This window comes from Amblyomma maculatum, chromosome 4 (genome assembly GCF_055883805.1).
Source record: "Amblyomma maculatum isolate TAMU_Amacu chromosome 4, ASM5588380v1, whole genome shotgun sequence".
Classification (NCBI taxonomy): domain Eukaryota; kingdom Metazoa; phylum Arthropoda; class Arachnida; order Ixodida; family Ixodidae; genus Amblyomma; species Amblyomma maculatum.
Genome location: NC_139347.1, coordinates 115171734 through 115191223, shown reverse-complemented (window position 1 = coordinate 115191223; position 19490 = coordinate 115171734).

Genomic DNA, 19490 nt, shown 5'->3' with positions numbered 1-19490 from the left:
TTGAGTATAGGATTCCAATTTTCTGTCGATTTCCTCTTGAGGTAACTTAGCTTTCTTAGCTACTGTAAGCCCTCCGACTTCGCGCAATTGCCAGTTCAATTTGGCTATTCCACCAGCTTCGAGGATTCCTCCTACCTTCCCTACAATTTGAGTCTTTTATTTGCCAAATTTTTATACGGATGAGTTGTGCTAACTTACTTTAATCCCACTCCTCCATGGGGTGTTTCTCTGTGGTTTTCTCAATGCCTGGTGCTATTAGCTCTAGTCGTTTCTCGGTTAAATTTATGTTTCTTCTTTTTGCTTCCTCGTTTTTACTTTCGACCAGGTGTCCCACATGCAGGCTACTACACGCACGTCTATGGTCACTTCCCAGGCTGTACTCGTTTTTCTCATCTATTTCCATCCTATCGAGCTAATTGTAGATTCCTGGCAACATCAAGCAGTAATCAATGGCCGTTTGCCTACTCCGGAATTCCCACGTAATATGGTCTTTACATTTACTTTCTCTATCCACAATAATAAGCTATATTACTCACAGATTTCTAGCATTACCTTCCTGTTGCCGTCGCGTATGCATCCAGATGCTCAATGTGTCTATAATTCGTATCCACCAATAAAATTATCTCGGTGTCATCTAAAAATTATTTGAAATCTTCATTAGGACATTTACCTTTCCCATTTTCCTGTTTGCATTTGCCCTCGTCCATAGACAGGCTATCGCTAGCCATATCGCTTTACCTGCTATTGTACCTGAAACCCAGACTTGCTATTTGCAAGCTGGTTTTACCTTTTCCAATTTGTCCTTTGGTGTGTCAGCATACCAACCTCACTACCCTTCCTCTTTGTATTACACCCTTCCCAAACATAGCCTTCGATAACTGGTGGTTCTTCCAGGCCCCTAGGATATGTCTCGCACATGGCATATACACCACACTTCATCTCTTAACTGCTGTTTTTTTTCTAAACACTTCGCTGTCCTTCTGCCGTCTTGCATGTATATGGAATGAATATTGGAGCTACATTTATTTTTCTTAGCTTTCTTCCTGCGTATTCTTCTGGACAGTTGATTGGAGTTGTTCTGCAGATTGACAATGTGTTCTTCACGGTGACACCCTACGCTCGAAACTCTCGCGGACCCCGTAAAAAGCTACCGCGCGACCTGCCAGATGCCAGCCGATCTCAGCGCCCACCTTTTCCCTTAAATGGATTCCATCTCGCTGAAATCGCTTGCCAGGCCCTTCTCTACGTACTTCCTTGATATCAGTTAACTCGAAACGCAATTTTCGACTTAGTTCTCTAATTTGCCGGTTTACCCTGCCCACTTCCATTTCAATCTCTGGGTTCCTTCCGAGCACCTCTGGTACTCTGCATACTATAATCTGCACACTGTGGAGATACTGCTCGCAAATCTGCCCCTCCCGATGCCAACCGTCCCATTACTCTTGCCCCGTCTCCATTCAAAACATCATTTAATCCTTCTGCTACAACGACCACGTTGCCCACTACAGATTTCTCTGAATTCGCCTCATGTTATCTGTAGCACGTGGCTTAACGTCTTTCCGAGAAACACACTATTCCAATTCTGCTATCTTCTTTCACAATTCCCGACAGCTGGGCTGCACGATTGTATATTTGAGTCACCGCCGAATAAAACCAGCTGGCTATGCTTTCTCTCCCTCTCTTCTTCCCGAACCTGTTCGCGGACCTCGTTCTGGCGTTGTTTACATGCCCCCTCACTTACTCCCCCAACGACAAAATTCCAGGGATCCGCCCTGATATTCTGCATGTCGCCCACAGATAACCTTGCCGATTCTGTGCATTTGTACACTCTGTCTTTATCCTGCCCACTCTCTAGGCCCTTATTCATGCGAAACGCTCCTCACCACGTAGAGCATGCTTTTCGCTTTCAAAGAAAGGTTCCGCCATTTGTTTATCGATTTCGGTCAATTGCCATCTCCAGTCTAACTTTTTCCGCTCTTCCAGCTCCAGCTGCTTTTCTGTGGCACCCAAACGTGACACCAGTTGGGCATTCTCTGCATCTACTCTCCCTAGGCGTTCGCACAGCACACAAAATCTGCGCCTCAACTGATTATCCCTCTCTTTTAATTGCACCGCGTGTAATAAAAAATCACCCACAACTCGCATTCTGAGCTTTTAATCAGTTTCTTTTTAGCCATGTTAACGCATAATAATCTTAGACCCGAATTTAGCAATCACTCTAATTACAAAATAATAAAAAAAGTAATCTTCCCCGCAGCGCCAAGCGACCAGCTCCAGTAACGTAGCCACTAGAACACACAACGTTGCCCTTAGTATACAGCTACCTATAGGCAACTGTAAAAAAATGAAAGAATCAACTAATCCATATGGTGCTGTCTCGTCGCTCCTCGGTCTCCAGCCCACCCGGTCCGGTCAGCACGTGGTGTTTCAAGAGTGCCCCAAAACTGTTTCTACAGCGCATGAAAGCCAAATTCCAACTCTTTCTAATTCGACGTTCAATTCAACTCATTCAACGTTCTAAACATTAATATGGCGCCACTGTAGAAGGCGGATATCTGACTCGTCCGGCGGCGCATGCTTTGGACCTGGTGGTCCAACAAAGCGCACTTCATACGTAGAGTTGGTTCCTAAAACTGGTGATGAGGGCTGACCGATGGCCGCGTGCAGCAGTGTGCCTTTCAACCCTGTCCATGTCTAACTCATGCCACACTTCTGTTCCCCTACTGGGCACTTTATTCAAACGGGGTTCACGGGCGCACCGATAGACGTTGTAGCCTGTTTTTGGGAAGGGGCAACACTTTCCTGTTGGGCGAAAGTCCGGTACGGTAGCTGAGAGGTGCTCTTTAGTGTTCATTGGCAGAAGACTGCATTGTAGTCTCAGAGTTTAGCCATTCCTTATATAAGAGTGGCGCGGCCGCGCCTTTTTTTTTTATCTTTGACGCATTGCGATAGGCTTAACAACCATTTTGACGACAGCTACACCCCCATTCGTAATAAGCGAGTGCTGTTTGTAGCTGTGGCCGATATACGTGGGCTCTACTGTATTTAATATTGCTGTCAGTTTGTGTGAACCACATTATGGCATTAACATCACCTCGTTTCAAGTTTTCTGTAAAAACGACAAGAAACATTAGCACAAAACCTCAACATATCTTTCAAAATATTTACTACTCTTACCGCCCTAAATGTTTATGGTTTATGCAAAAGTTTCCCAACAGATCTACGTGATCTTATATGCTTGTATTTATCGTAAAAGCGCTTTTTTGTTCGACATATGTAATGCCTCAACGGTTTCTTTGCGACACGCAGGGTCAGCAGAAATTGGTAAGTATTGAGCTTTACACAACAATTTAACGGCACCTTTGCAGAATAGGAATGCCATGGCTGATTCAGTTTATCCATCTTATTAAACATATCAAAGCAGAGGCCGATGTGACTAGCCAGCCGAGTAGTTGCCTCTTGTAATAAGAGTTCATTTGCAGCCGTGAAAGGGGATTGATGCTTTACAGTCGATACGGCCAGTCATCCCATTTACTGACCTCTAAAGCTTGACCTGATGCGGCGTCGTTCCGCGCCTTATAGCGGCAAACATTGAGACAGCCCGCTGTTTGTTACCTGCATCGCCAATCTGGAGCTGAAAGGTTGTTGAAAAGGAATAGCGATCCATGTGTGTATGCCCAGGCACCGGTCAGAATATTACGGAGCAAGCTTATGGTGTTTGATATTGTCTCACGCCTTCCCGAGAGAGTATTTGACAGTTATTAGGATCCATACGCGAGCGCACTGTCAGCATGCGGTTACGTAGGCATAAGTTGAATCCTAATATTCGCTGTGGTACGCGCGACGTAGCCTTTTACTGCGAGGCGGGTTTCGTATTATTATTGCTTGAGCCGTAGCCGGCGTATTTTAGCGATCTCACACTCACACATGAGTGTCTTCAGCCGTGATTCCTTGATTTCCGCCGGCATCACTAGTTGCGCCGCGAGAACATTTAGCTTGAAGCATACACTTTTCTCTGCAGAGAACCACATGTCTTCTACGAGATCCAATCTCCTTAGCTACGAATTTCACATCTAGTTCTCTATAAGCTGAAGCGAGCTGACGGCTGTCCATAATGTTACTCTCCTAGTTGTTTCCGTGGCGTGTAGCCTAGCCTTGAGGATGTACACCAGCGCCCTCCTTGTCCACTATCTAAAAAGCCATTTTTTTTAAGATGCCCATTTAATGTATATTGTCTAAGGTAACAAAGTAACCAGATTCAGTCAAGCTAGTGAGAATATTTTACATCTGATAAGATTTGCTTTCGCAGCGGTCTTCATTGATTAAATCTTGATTAAAAAACACAGGCTTACATTCGAGCCGTGTGGTCATCGCCTAGCGTACGCTACGGGATGGTCATACGCCTAGAGCAAAATGCTTCGGGGTTCCACTGGTTGTGCAGGAGAGCGTCTCTTTTCTACATTCTTTCATGTCCACCTTACGACATAACAAAAAAGATGATTCACTTATTTTTGTTTTTCCAGTATGTTTAGCACTCAACGTGGCTTAGAGCCGTGATCGTTATGATTTATCTTTAATAGATAGCCCAAACAAAGTTGGATGTTTTCGACTAATAGTATAGCACTGTTACAACGAGTTCAACCCCAAATTTGTAGCTTCAATATTTACATTTAGTGAAATGTTTCCTATATAATTTGGTATAGTGCATGATGCCCTAAAACATTAGGCGGTTTAATGTGAAAAGATCGTGGCGGTTTACACGGGAGTTAGCCAATGAGGATAGATCGCAGTGCAGGTCAATTTCCTTACTGATGACTTACAAATGTAAATCTTCGCCCGAGCGCAGGTACCACAAGTACCGGATGTAAGTATACAAAATTTTTACTGTTGAAAACGGCTGTAAAACCAGTAAAGATGCCAATTGATTTGGCTTGGTTTAGGCGTTTTAACGCCCCAAATTAATTGCAGTGACGTAAAAAGGCGCTTGCCTTGTATTGTTCTTGCATGGCGTGTCACGGAAGGCGCCAACTATAGGCGCCAACTATAGGCGCCAACTGCGCTAAGGTAGATGAGTGTGACCTTTTATGCTCGCTGATTTAGACTAATTTTTACCCCTTTAAAGAAGCGTTATCTTGCAAGATATACCTGCGCTTGCACTATGGGATGGGACAATTTCTGTACTCAGATTAATCAGCGTAGGAATAGTTTAGAAAAATACGAATAAATAAGACACGACACTCTTTTTTGTTTTTACACTTGTGTTTATAGAAGAATGACATAAGGTTTTTCGGAGTACGGGCCGTAAAAAAAAATAAACTTTTCAGCTTTTTACTAAGAAGGAAATTTACACAGGCTTAAGCGCGTTTAAATATATGGAAGTGCGAAAGCGGCACGAGCTTTGGGTTAGCAACGCGTTTACTATATTTTATTGTGGTCATGCTCGAGCTTGGCAGCCCACTCTTCAAATGTTACAGCAGTTCGTACCATCTTCAACCCTTCACATTTTTTTTTTTCGAAGTTGGATCCATATACTATGCTTGACGTTCTTTTTCCATGGTTGTTCAACACATAGGGACTGGCACCGTTATCGGCAAAGTATTAAACGTGTTCATTTCTACGCATACAATATACTACGCGATACTGCATAAACATTTTACGAGTTGAAATCTGGCGCCATATAGAGGTTCGTTAGTGATGCAGTATTTAAAGTAGCACGGTAAACCAGTCGGGGAGGGGAACACGCTGCATAGGCATCTGTTAGGTACGATGTTATTCTATTGCCGCTTCTGTGGATCTACTTCAGCTGGTGTCAAATTGGGTATTGCAACCAACAGTTTCTGTAGCAACTATGCGTGGAGGCATCACACAAACGTGAGTTTTGCCTGGGTGAGTGTTTTCAAATATGATGTTTATTATGCTTACACTCTTTCACTATATATATATATATATATATATATATATATATATATATATTTGTATTTATTTATTGTCAAGAAGTTGGACCCGTCGCTAGACGCTGCCAAGGAAGACGCAGTCTGTCGCATTGCTATCGCACACAGCCTCTCTGGTCTATGTTGCCGCTGCTTGATCTCCTGCTTGACATCGACGTCGTAAATTGAACTACTTCTACATTTGAAGCTCCTATGGCTGAAGGCGGACACCCAGTGGCCGCCCCGATGGCCACGCCGGTCCTCTGCTCCGAATTCCTAGTCCAGTGACACCCCACCCTCTTCACTGGGACAGACGGCACTGACGGTGACGGCTAGCTTGCTTCATACGAGCGAGTGAGTTGATACAAGAAGTGAGATGACGCCACGAAGTTAAGGAACGTTGTCTTGTATGTAACTGGAATTTCGAACCTGTGGTATTGCAACCGCGAAACCGATCTCACGATTTGTGACTCGTTCAAGGCTAATCTTACAACCGTGTTTGATCGTCCTGGCGTCCTAAATCTCCGCTCCGAGCAACACCTCCCCGGCCGACAACAGCGGATCGGGGAGACATTCATAAGCTACAGGAAGAAGTGGTCCATCTGTGCAGTCGCGTCAAAGCCCAGATGTCCGAGGCAGGGAAGATCAAACACATAAGGAAGCCCATCAAATATGACGCCTTTCAGTTGTTACTGTAGCAGGATCTGACTACAGTTGCCCACGTTGTCAGCCTTTGCCAGAGCTACAATAAGTTCCGCAAGCAGTGCCTCCTAACTCGACCGCCTGCCTCGCCTGTCGAATCAATTTCTGGACTATCCGGTACATCTCAGAGCTTCTCGCTGCTACAGCAGCTCAGAGAGTTCGTTCGCGAGGAAGCTTCTCGCCAGATATCACTCCGGCCAACTAACTGCGAGCAGTCCCGAAATTTGGTGCCCCTCTTAAAGGTCACAGCTAACCGCGTGGCGGGGGCCTGTCCCTTTGTCTCTCCGCCAGCGCCCATCTCTCAGCCCGCACCCCCACTTAAGCACTTGCCACACACCAGCAACCCTGCCGCTCCACCAATGACATGCGCCACCGCTACTGTAGCACCAGTGACGTACGCTGCCGTCGCTACCGGACCGAGGACACCTAACTACTCCTTGGAGAATGCTACGCCCCCAGAGCGTACTCAAAAATTCATTCAAGCATCGAAGCCTTTTGTTCTACCTCGTCTGCAACTCTGCAATACTTGGCGAACATGCGATGACCATCGCATCTGCTATTAGTGTGGATTGCCTTGCCATATTGCCCGTTACCACCAACACCGCGCTCCCGACAATTCTATGCCGTCCGGAATGTCAGCTTCTTGGCTGCCTCTATGTTCAGCCGCGAATGACCGAGCCACCCTTTCTCCTCACCGCTCAATTTCGCCGCGTCTCAGCTACCTGTCTCCTCTACAACAGTGCCCAATCTTGCTCAAGAGGAAAACTAAAGCACGGTTCCTGAGGTGAGAACAGTGCAACGAGCGAGCTGTACACGGCCTCGCTCATCTCCCGCAAATCTGCTTCAAATTTCTGTTGGTTGTAGTACTGGTTCTGGTCTACACCTGCGCGTCTGTTTCTGCGATAGCTGCAAATCTTTGCCGTTCACTGCGCGAAGTGACACTTATCCCAGAATTTATCTATGTACGACAATTTTCCAGTCTCTAGTACCTAGAGCTGCATGCAGTACTCGAGTCATTATTCACGATGTTGTGTACGCAATAGAAGTCGTCGTTTCCCTTTCCTGCTCTTATGATCTTATCTTGGGTTGAGATGTTCTGTCGTGTCTCATTAATGCTATCAGCTGTGCTCGTGCAGAACTGGAAATTTTGTTTGCTTGATGAACCGTCACCATAGGTTCCTTTTTCCAAAGTCATCGTTACAGAGATACGGACCTTTCTGCGCGCTCTTTCGTTCTTTTGCCTACCGATTATGCTTTTTCCCGCAATACCAGTGTACTTTTCACCCCATCGCTCCCCTCCCTAAACCGCAAACGTCGTCTTTTGCCTTACGCCGTACTTTCTATATCGGCTGGCCTTACCGCTGTCGTGATTTATAATCCGTGCTTGCTTCGCGTGTTCCTTTGTTGCGGTGAATGCTTCAACACGGTCCAGCTTATTGATTCCATTCTCACCGGTGACTCAACAGCGCTTTGCAGCCCGCTGACTTGGCAGCCCTCACACTTCCTATTTGTGCCAGCAGAGTTTTCCACCACTTTCTTGGTGCCAGTCCTCCTGAGCCCCACCTCTGAACCTCTCCGAGCTTCTCGCACTGCTTCATTGGTTCCATTCTTAATTCGATTCTCATTAGTACGCTTTGACCCGCGCATCAACTGTCGAGCACCACAATGACATCTGTTCCCATGCACCTCTGTGTCAGAGTCCTATTGTGTGTCTGGCACCGAGCGCCGAGGTAATGAAGACCAAGTTCACACTATATGCTTTAAGATGGCTGGACTGAGCCTTTTAACAGTGCGTGGTCCTGCCCTATTGTCCTGGTGAGGAAGAAAGAGGGTTCTATTCGCTTCTGCGTCGACTATCATCGCCTAAATAAAATCACGCGAAAGACAGTTACCCTTTCCCGCGTATCAATGATGCATTGTCCTGCTTACAAGGAGATGAGCTTTTTTCTTCGCGGGATTTACAATCCCGTTACTGGAAGTTGGCCATGGCTGCGGAAGATTGGCCTAAAACCGCCTTTGTAACCACTGATGTCCTCTGATTTCACCGACATGCGACCTCTGTAATGCACCGGCTACGTTTTAATGTATGATAGATGTTATTCTGCGTGGCCTGAAGTAGAAGACTTATCTCTGTTGCCTTGACGACATCCTGGTGTTCTTGCCTGACTCTGCGACTCATCTTTCTCGCATGCAACAGGACTTGACCGGTCTTGCGAACACCGGTCTGCAGCTCAACTTGAAGTATCGTTTCGCTGCTTGTGAGCTGATCATTTTATGCCATGTTGTGTCTAAGACGGGCATTCGCCGTGATCCCATCAAACTCCTGCTATGACTGCATTTCCGAAACCTACTACAATTAATCAACTGCGGAGCTTCTTGGCCCTGTGCTCATATTTTCTGCATTTTTTTGGGAACTTTGCTTCCATTGCCGCCCCGCTGACGTAGCTCCGCGACAATAGCAGATATTTCGCTGTGGTCCTCAGCATGCGACGACGCCTAAAAACACCTTGCGTCGCCCCCTCAGAGCCTCGCCCATCTTGCGCAATTTCGACCCCAGCGGCCCACTGAAGTGCACGCAGACGCCAGTTGTGTCGGCCTCGATGCGGTGTTTGCTCAGTGCCCCTCTGGTTTCGGAGAATACGTAGTCGCTTACTCCAGCCGTACTCTCACGAAAGCCGAATCGAACTCTTCACTCACAAACTTTCACCCTTACCTTTCCGGCCGTCCTCTTTATGTTGTAACTGACCATTATGCCATCTTCTTGCTTTCATCCCTCAAGGACCCCTCCGGCCGTTTGGCACGGTGGTCTCTTCATCTGCAACAATATGATATCCGTGTTATTTACCGATCTGGTCACAGGCATGAAGACGCCGATGCTTTGCTTTACTCCGTGGCGCCTTCACTCGACGTCAGTGCCATGCTCGATATATCGGACAGACTTTGCAGTTAAATTCTCCGCATGGGTGACACCCAACACGGCGGACAAATGTTATAGTTTCGCCATTAACAAGTCCGTCTCTTACGTTGTCCAGGGATGAATATTGATGGTAGCCGAGTACTCTGTCTTATTATGTTAAAATTACCGCAAAATATGTTGTCCGCTGTGGGAGCCGTTGAGGCGTATATTAGGAATAGGTTTGTTCTTGTGCTGCAATCTTCTTTCAGTGCTTCATCTTGTAGGGAAAATGCACGGTCTAGGTTGCGGGTCTTACCTATTTCTGGATGCAGGGTACCTATTTCTTATTGATGGATGCAGGTGTATTAAAGTCCGCAACAAACCCCGACAGGCCTGCTTTACCATGTTGCCACACAAGAAAGATTTCGTCAAGAAAACGCTTGTAAAAGAATGTTTTTTTTTCTTCCACTTTTCCAGGAAGATGATTTCTAGTGACTTGATGAAATTTCTTGTGTAGTTTAGCACCACTTTTTTTTCCATCGCAGTGCCATTTTCCTTTGTTTATCCAATTCAAAGTTATTGGGGCTCAGGACATGTTGAAGGAGGACAGAGAGCATGGAACTATCAATACCTATGGAGAATTTTAAATGTTCGAAGGCGGCTGTTTCGAACGGCGCTACTTCCTTGCTTCCTGCAACTGCTAACTAGTAGATGTCGGTAGTCGCTCCTGCAAGTCTCCACCAAACGTTCGTTCTGACCGCCCGCTCATGGCCGGCTTGAGACGGTGACTGCCTGCGGCGCATAAGCGCAGCGCTCAGCGTATCACTCACCTCCTTTTTTACTTTTTCTTACCGCAATTATCCCCGCTCTTTTTTTTCCTGTTTGTCTTTTTTTTCCCTTTCTGTCATTCTGCACATCCGTTGTCCTGTCGTTCCACTTGCACCATTGCAATGCCCGCTGCTAACGTTTTTGTTTTTTGTTTTCATAGTGGTGCCTTTTGAGTGCATGTTATGCAGCCTCACTCTCTCCCTAGAATGAGGTGCGTGGGCGGGGTGTGTGTTCAAGCCGATGATGTCGAAACTAATTATTGCCAAAATGCCTTGACGCCGGAAATGCCATACCCAAAACTCCCGCAGAAATAACTGTGAGAACAAACTGTCGCGTTAGTCGCAGCGTTCTCTTATATACTCCAGGCGAAGGTTTATTGGCAGATCACTCATTCGCCGTCATTACGTCAATAGAAAATATTTTCGCAATTTAACCTGTTGCCGTTCCGTTAGCGTAAGCGATTTTTGTAGCGTAAAGCTGCACTACGCAGGTCAGAGCCGAGTTTAGTGTGAGTCCGGGCCGCCATTTATGCGCATGCGCAAGATCCGCCAAATTTGGAGCGACCAACTGGAAGTATCATGCCTAATCACCATTGAATCGATACATAACAATAAATTAATAAACCTTGTCTTCCACCGGGGAATTGGACCTCCATCCCTTAAATCCCCAGCCCAGCGCTTTACCACTGCGTCACGCCCCGGAGATTTTTTTCTTTATTGCCTGGCTTTGGCGGTCGCGACGAGCAAAGAACACGTCGTCATTCTTGCTGATTCACAGTCTGCATGCAGAAACTACTAAAGTCGAAGAATTTCCAGTATGGCACTTCAAACCCTCCGTAGCACTACAACGCATCACCTTCCAGATACCTACATCATATGGGCTCCGGGACACACTCACTTGGAAGCAAACGAGGCCGCCAACTCCTCAGCCCGAGGATATGCTACTGGGTACCACGTACAGAGGGATTTCGGAGAACGCATGATGTACCCAAGAAATATACTGACATCCTCCTGCGTTACAGACTTGACAGAAGAAAATATTCCCCACCCCACAGGAAACTAACCAGAGAAGAAGCAATCACCCTCCGAAAAATTCAAACCAACAGCCACGTCCACAGCACCTTACTACACAGAATCGCGCCCACCACCTACAGATATAAATGCGCATTTTACAACGTACCAAACACCCTACAACATATGGTGTGAGGATGCAAGGGACTAACTGGTACTATAACCACCATGGCCATAACCGAAGAGCAGTAGGAGACTGCTGTCAAGCCCCAGCCTGGAGGGTCAGCGTAGTCTGGTCAGCCGGACTCGGGAGAGGGCTCGGGTCCACGGCTTCCTGTACTGGGGAGTCTGCCCACCTAGGGCTGAATATTTCACGCCTGCTCATAATAAATGTTTGTCTCTCTCTCTGCCGGGCTTTGGATCCGGGGCGTGACACAACTGTCACTAAAGTTGCGTCATGCCTCGGATCATGAAACGCTCTTCGTAATTACCCTTGTCTACATTTAAAATGATAGCGGTATTCCGCGAGTGAGAGATACTGCGCATTTATTTTCCTCTAGACAAATTATGGAACGCCGGTGAACTTTGTTGCGTTCAATGAAATGCTGGTTGTGTTCGAGAAGAGGCGCACGATGCACCTTGACAAGACGCTTTCCCAGAGCGGCCGAGAGAGAGGACCAGAAGACAATCTTCCCAGAACGAGAAGAACGTCTTGCGAAAACACGTCGCCAGGAAGCTCAACGCCGTGCCTGGGCTGCCGCTAAACAACAGCAACAACAGCCGGAAGAAAGTGAGGAAGAGTACGAGGAGGATGAAGAAAGTGATTCCAAGACTCGTCGGTGCACTGAACACACAATAAAACTCGGTGAAAGTGCTACCTCAGCACCAGGCATAACCGTATATTTACGCTACGCATATCTAGGCATAGCAGAGCTTGGCCACTGCCAATTGTTTTAAACTTGTATAACGTTGAGTGCTCTGTAATGTATTGACGAAGCCTATAGTGCATGACATTTCTTGGCTGTGAGTGAAAAGCTAGCACTAGGCCTCCGTGAGCATCTTTCGGTGGTGGTGCAAAAGGCAAAAGTTCTAGCATATGCATTTCTCAACGAGAATGCATAATAGCGTTTCTGTCACAACGCACTGTTTTGATTTTAAGAAAACGTTTTATTGTATTTTATCCATTTATAATAAATACTTAAAAGACCCTACGAAGGCGTTTTGAATAATTTGGCATGGACACACCTAATAGAAAATTTTGCCTTGGAACGGTGGAAGGAGCAGCAGGAAGGTGTTCCACTCCTTAGAAATATGTGCAAAAATGAAAAAATAAAGATTTCCTGAAAAGCGCGCTGAAGGCGCACACGCAGTCTTGCCATCACTGAGGCGCTAGGCGTGGCGATGAGCTGGTAAAATAGAGCGAGTTTTAGGGAATTCGTGGCAGAATTTGTATGTACATGACGGAGAGGCGGTCGACCTTGCAAACACGTGCATGGTTGGGAAGTTATCTTTTGCTTTGATGTTAGCAGCTGTCTAAAATTGCCAGTGTCAGCAAACAATAAAACGCGCTACTCGGAACAAATTCTAAGTTATTCCACTTACCCTGATAGCAGTGCAAGATAGTGCAAGCGGATTTAGGTTTAGGTAGAACAATAACTGCTATAATGCTAGTAATATCACAGAATGAGGAGCTAATGAAAGGTTGTGACCTAGATTGCCGCAAATGCGGGTAGCTTCGTTGATCTGTCTCTTAGTGTAATCGGTCTAGGCGTTATCGCTAGATATGTTAATACCCAGTGTTTGTAAGTATAGTAACAGGGCTTATGTCAGAACTAAAAAGTGTCGATATTCGAATCACGTGAGAATGCCAGCTATTGAAATAACTAATGTTGCTTTTAGTATATATCGCACCAGGTATTTATGTTGGATGTATCGGAATGTGGTGAATTAGCATCGATTATCTTGTTCATAGGAGAATAAATCACACACTAATATGCGAAAAAGCCAATATTTGAAAAGATGCTGGATAAAATATCCGTAATATATATTTGTTAAAATGCCAATTTTCATTAGTCATTCCTTTCCAGTTTTCCTTTCCAGTTTCATTTTCATACCGTCCGCAGGGACTATCGCGAGAGCGATAGAAACTTTAGAAACTTTTGATCAACCTTTGACGAATTCACGAACACACTGTGGTAATTAACGATTTATGTTTCTGTTTCTTCCTCTTTCATCCCTCCTGCAGTCCCCACGGAACTAGGTGAGCCATTTGAAGTATCTTTAAACAGCAGGAACAAGAGGCAATACATGCGGGTTCTACAGTGTGACTTTAGAAAAAAAATAATAAAACCACTTTGTCGAAGAAATAAATCGGCTGGATGATCTTCGAACTAATCCAGAATAGCTTTCTATCATTGTTTCCGCTTAAAAATATTATTTATGTTTAATTCAAGAACTTTTTTATGTACTGTCTGTAGATTCCAACGGTGATTCGAAAAGTTTGGTATTCAGAACCACTTAAATGCTTATTTCACAATGTTTCGGATATATTGCTTTTTGCCCTGTTCCAAAAAAGGACGCTAAATTAGTGACGACAGCACGTGGCTGGGTAGTTTAGGACTAACATTGTGGCGATCTCAGGCATGCTATGTAAGTACAAGGTCACCTGCAATTTTTCCGTGGCTACTGGGAAGCGGGAGAGTATTAATGCCGGTTGTGCGCATACTGGGGCTGCTGTCTCATGCCGCATAAAGGCGGAAATGCATGCTGCTGGCCGTACATTCTCGAAGCGTAACGCGTCCAAGACTGCGAAAGAACAGAAGCAAGTAGCTTCCCACTCCTCTTCAAAAGAGAAAACCCTGAGCAAGGAGCCTTATTTTGAGCCTTCTTGCGATAAAAGAAGGCTAAATAGCTACAACCGACATACTTCCCCGCCGCTTCTCAGTGGCTACAGACATGCTGCAGCTGGCCTAGTTCTATCGTCTGCTTCAAAGCCGCACAGAAGTAATCCTAAAACGTATGTGACGTGCTGATTGCGATATTTCGTTGTTGTTTTTTTTTCAAGTGCGAAAAATTGCTATATGCGTGTGCGATATCGCGCAGAAAACAGTTCTCAAGGCTCTCTACAACGCTTTATAACAAATGTGGGCACTGAACAAAGAGCCAACAGGCACTGACAGCAAGGAAAGTATTTACTGAATTGGGTTCTGGTGTTAGCCACCGTCAATAAAATAATTTGTAAAGCAAAAGTATAGATTGGTAGAACTAACCGTGGGCGCTGAGAGCACAAGTAAGCGTGAGCTGCCCGTTATTTGTCTCCGAATGGCCTGAAATAGCACCTGGTTTATTTTGCGCCCATGATGCAGTCAGCTTCCGATTGATGTAGCCATAAATTAGCAGTAGATGTAAACTCAGTGAAGCCGCGCCTTTTAGTGGCCGTTCAGAATGCTGTCACCACTTGTGACTTCGGGTTTTAGAAAACCACACCTGCCGAGTCGGAGATACTCACGCTCTGTTCTGCATGCTGGCTGGTCCAGGCGGCAACAAGGCGACCGCGCCTGGACCACATGCCTGGCCCCCGCTGTTAAATCTTCAAGGCTGCGAATTCGTGGAAAGTATTCTGTAAGCGAGAGACTCGAGTATTAAATCAAGGCTGCGAATTCATGGATGGTCTTAAAATCAGGCGACCAGCGAACCAGGTCACCGCTGGAGGCCTGGTTTAGAGGGGCCTTTCCGCGTGTTCGCAGCCTTGAAGATTTCTAACCTTGGCATAACGTGTGATGCGAGCCGGTGTTGAGAGCTGCAGAGACGGTGAGGTGAACCCCACTGTCACCGGTCAACACAGCGAATTAAGGAAGTGTTGTTCGTGGCTCTCGATAAAAAAACCTGATAACAAAGTGGGTCTTCGGCAACCGCGTGCGAACGCTAACCACAGTGTAAATAAGTAATAGAAGAGACATCTGGGCGAGTTGGTACCGTGACATGATGAATAAACAGCGCTACAGACTAGGCGGAAGATCAAGAAGCAACCGGGACAGGACGTCCTGTTTGCTTCTTGATCTTCGTCCTAGTCTGTAATGTTGTTTATTCATCATGTAAATAGGTGTCAACAGACTGTTTGCACGCGTTCAACAAGTTTTCAAAGCACGCGCTGAGGGAAAGAAGGACGGGGGAGCTCGCAATGTGAGCACCTTAAAGGTAGAACCTCTGGTGGAGCGGAAGCGAGAACGTTGCTACCCGCAACGCTCTCTCGATAGGTGAGGGGCTTGTTTCTCTATTATATTTTCAGCTCCACCTTTTCCAGGCATCGAAAATGCATATCTGCCTATATTTATATCGAAGGCTGAAGCGCTGCCAGTCAGGTGTAGCTTCACTTCATCATTCAATCTTTTTCCTGTGGCCTGACTGGTTGTCTCCGGAGACTGCTTTATATCTCAAAATATAATCCTCGCGCTGTAGAAGAATCGCAATTTGATGATATTGTACCCTCTTACCTTCAAGTTTCGCATCCGGCACGCAACCAGCTGAGCCACGGCGTTCACTATTTTACTCTCTTGTTGTTTACTTGGCGTGTAGCCTGTGCTTAAGAGCGTTTGCCAGCGCCATCCTTGTCTAGTGTCTAAAAACGCAATATTTAAAAAGCTCTTGAATTATTTAATTGCTTCAAGGACAGTGACAATATCTTACATCTGGTCGCAGTCGAATTTCATGTACCTTTAATAGATGAAATCTTGTGTATGAATATAAGCTTGCTGTCGAGACTCATAGTGGTCATCGCTCAACGCACGCTGCTGGGTGGGGTTGCTGGGCGTCGTACAGTTCCCAAGCTTTTGCAAAAACACCCGCACATGTCATTTCGCTCAATGCACGTCGGACAACCTGCATGTTCCGCAAACCCATACCAGAATGAACGGAGCGCTGAATGCTCCCACAACTGTGCATTGTTTCATGACTTGTCATATCCGAACAATGCACTATTTTTCATCCTTCTTTCGTTCGTCAGCTGCTTAGGCTAAATTGACATCCCTAGCCCTTCATTGTAGCTTTGACGCTTGCCGGAAGGTACGTGCGCTAGGGTCCTCCATCTTTTGCTGGAGCATAGCAGCCTTATAGGCTACGTCTATATTCTAAATGTGCTTTGCTTTAAGCCTGCGTTAAATGAAACTAAAACGACTCTCTTCTTATTTTTGCTTTCCCTCTATGTTTACCACTTAGAGTCATGATCATGAATATTTATATCAAATAGAGGGTACAAACAAAATTTGGTATCCTCATCCAATCTTCGTTTTTACAGCAGATAGTAGCACTGTACGTTACAAGCAAGTACTCCGCAATCTGCAATTTCAAAAAATAATTTCCACACAACATTTTCTACATAAATTGTAATTGCGTATGTGTCATACATAATTACGTGGCTTTATATGTTTTGAAGAATACGTAGCGGATTGCTCGAGCGTGAAAAGCAGAGGACTGACTGCACAGCAAGCGATTTCCCTTGCTTGAAGCTTACACAAGTGTATTTCTCCTCGTGCACAGGTACCACCAGCACCACATGTAAGTTCAGCACCTCAAACCATCTTCTTCCGCTCCCGTTTTATCCTCACTCCTTCATGGCACTTGACCACATGTTCAAGATCTATCAACTTTTCCTGCCAGTTTGTCTTGCCTATTTAGTGCAGAGCCACTCGCGCAGTTATGAGCAAATTGTTTAGTGTCTTTGTTTTATGGCATGCGATATGTCATGCGGCGTTGCGTGACGATTTCAATACTGAAGAAGAGACATCTGGCGCCACGTGAAGGTCCGCTCGTGATGTCGCACGAGAAAGTGGTATGCAAAAAGCAGTAGGGAAGGGTATCCTGCCAAAGAGGTATTTGTTGCGTATACCGTCGTTCTACTCCCGCCTACTATGGCCAGACAACAGCTGGCGCTGCAGTTGTTATTTCAACCAGCGAGGCGACAGGCGTCATAGTTGCTTTAGCAGCATGCGAGGTTCCTGGCACCGCGGTTCATTTAGCAACCGTGCTTGGAGTTATTACAGGGCATAAGGAGAGTTTTGCCTGTATGAATTCTCTCGGAATAAATGCTGGCGTTAAACTTAAAACTGCTTAGGTGGCATGATATAAAACACGAAACAAATCGAGAATTCTGAACGGCATTCGTCGATACTACAGCAATAGTTTAAACAAGGCACTTCAAGCAACAAAAATAAGGCAGCTGTTATCTTGGCTGAGTTTAATGTAACCTACGATAGCATCAAATTTGCGCAGTTTACCTTGAGAGGTGGTAGAATAAATGACGCTGTCGCTCTTTCCTGGCCGTTATGTGTCCGAGGCAGGCTCATCGGACGATGTATGTGCCCACTTTGTCCTATTTTATTTGTCCGCTTGAACAAACACAAAAACTTTAAAAGGAAATGAAGTGCGGGCAAGCAAAGCTTTATCGAGCTTAAAGCGAATGAAAAATAAAAAGAGAATTTTGAAGAACAATGAAGTAAATGCTACTACTACTATTACTATTACTACTACTACTACTACTACTACTACTACTACTACTACTACTACTACTACTACTACTACTACTACTACTACTACTACTACTACTAATAATAATAATAATAATAATAATAATAATAATAATAATAATAATAATAATAATAATAATAATAATAATAATAATAATATAGTATTACAAATAGTAATACTATAAACAATGAATTAAAAAATTCCAGGAAAGTCCATGCTGGCTTAAAAAACCTCAAGTAGGTGGCATTCACATTGTGAAACACAAAAACAGAAAACAACCGAAATCCCAACAGCAGCCGCCGAAAAAAAAGAATTACGAAGCGAAAAGAACATGCGGGGAAACAGACTCACTTACACTATACAAAAACATGGGATAAAATAACTACTAGGATAAGCAGAGGGATAATCCAGAACGATGTCGACGCATACATAATTCAGCGGTGACCGTTTGCTAATTTTGGGATTGCACGAAGCAAGTCGATTGTAGTTTTCTCAAATGAGGAGGTCTGCAGCATGTTGATCAGTTGCAGCAGTCATACACGATCCTTGAAATGTTGGCTCTCGACGTAGCTTGCAAGGCACTTTCCCACTGCCTTGTATAATCCGGGCCAGTAAAATTGTTGCCGTATTTGCTACTATGTACGGTCAAAGCCCAAATGGCCGGATGCAATATTGTCACGATATTGGCGACTAGTGCTAGGCTGTCAGAGCCGGTGCAGGTGGAATTATAAGGTCCAAGCTTTAGGTACGTCCTTCTAGTCCGGAGCCGATTCACTTCGTCCTTCTTCTCCGAGCGCCACTTCAACGTCTTTCGCTGCGAGCGCCCCCTGGCATTCCTCCCTCCTTAAGCGTGACGCACACTGCACACGTGCACACAGGTGGACAAAAGCAAACGAACAAAAAAAAAGTTTGCAGATGCCGTCTTTCAGTTACCGCGTAAAATACGGCTTCATGCGTAGAACATGAACTGTCTCTGGACGAGGTAGCCGACGGCCTCTCTGCTCTGGGCCATCTGGGAGGACCTCATAGTTAACGTCGCTGAGGCGCCCCAAGACTTTATATGGTCCGAAGTAACGGCAAATCAGCTTTTCTGATAGGCCACGGCGTCGAACAGGAGTCCAAACCCACAGACGCATCCGGCCATATCATCGCATCCGGCCAAGAAGGGAACCTTGTTGTCTACTAACAGAATAAGGGCCTGAAAGAGCAGAAAAACGAGTCTAATATGTTAAATACCGGTCATACTAGAAGGAAGCTAAAGGGAATAGATAGTTTTGCGTATCGATACTTCCGCATAAAACATAATAATATAGCGTGCCAAACTCTGCGGGATGCAACATTCAAATCTAGAGAAATTATACCCACAGGGTGTTCCTGCTGTTGATAATTATTTATCAATTCCCGCAAATGATAGAAGGCCTGTACACAATTTGGGCCGTGCGTAAAACCATACTGATTTCTGTGAAGTAAGTTATTTTTGGATAAAGAGTAGTACCGATGACCATAAAGCAAACGCTCAAGTACATTACCAGATGACAAATAGTACATTTTGGCCGGTATGAGCATAGAAGGTGTGGTGGTCTGTTTGGTTTGCAAATATAA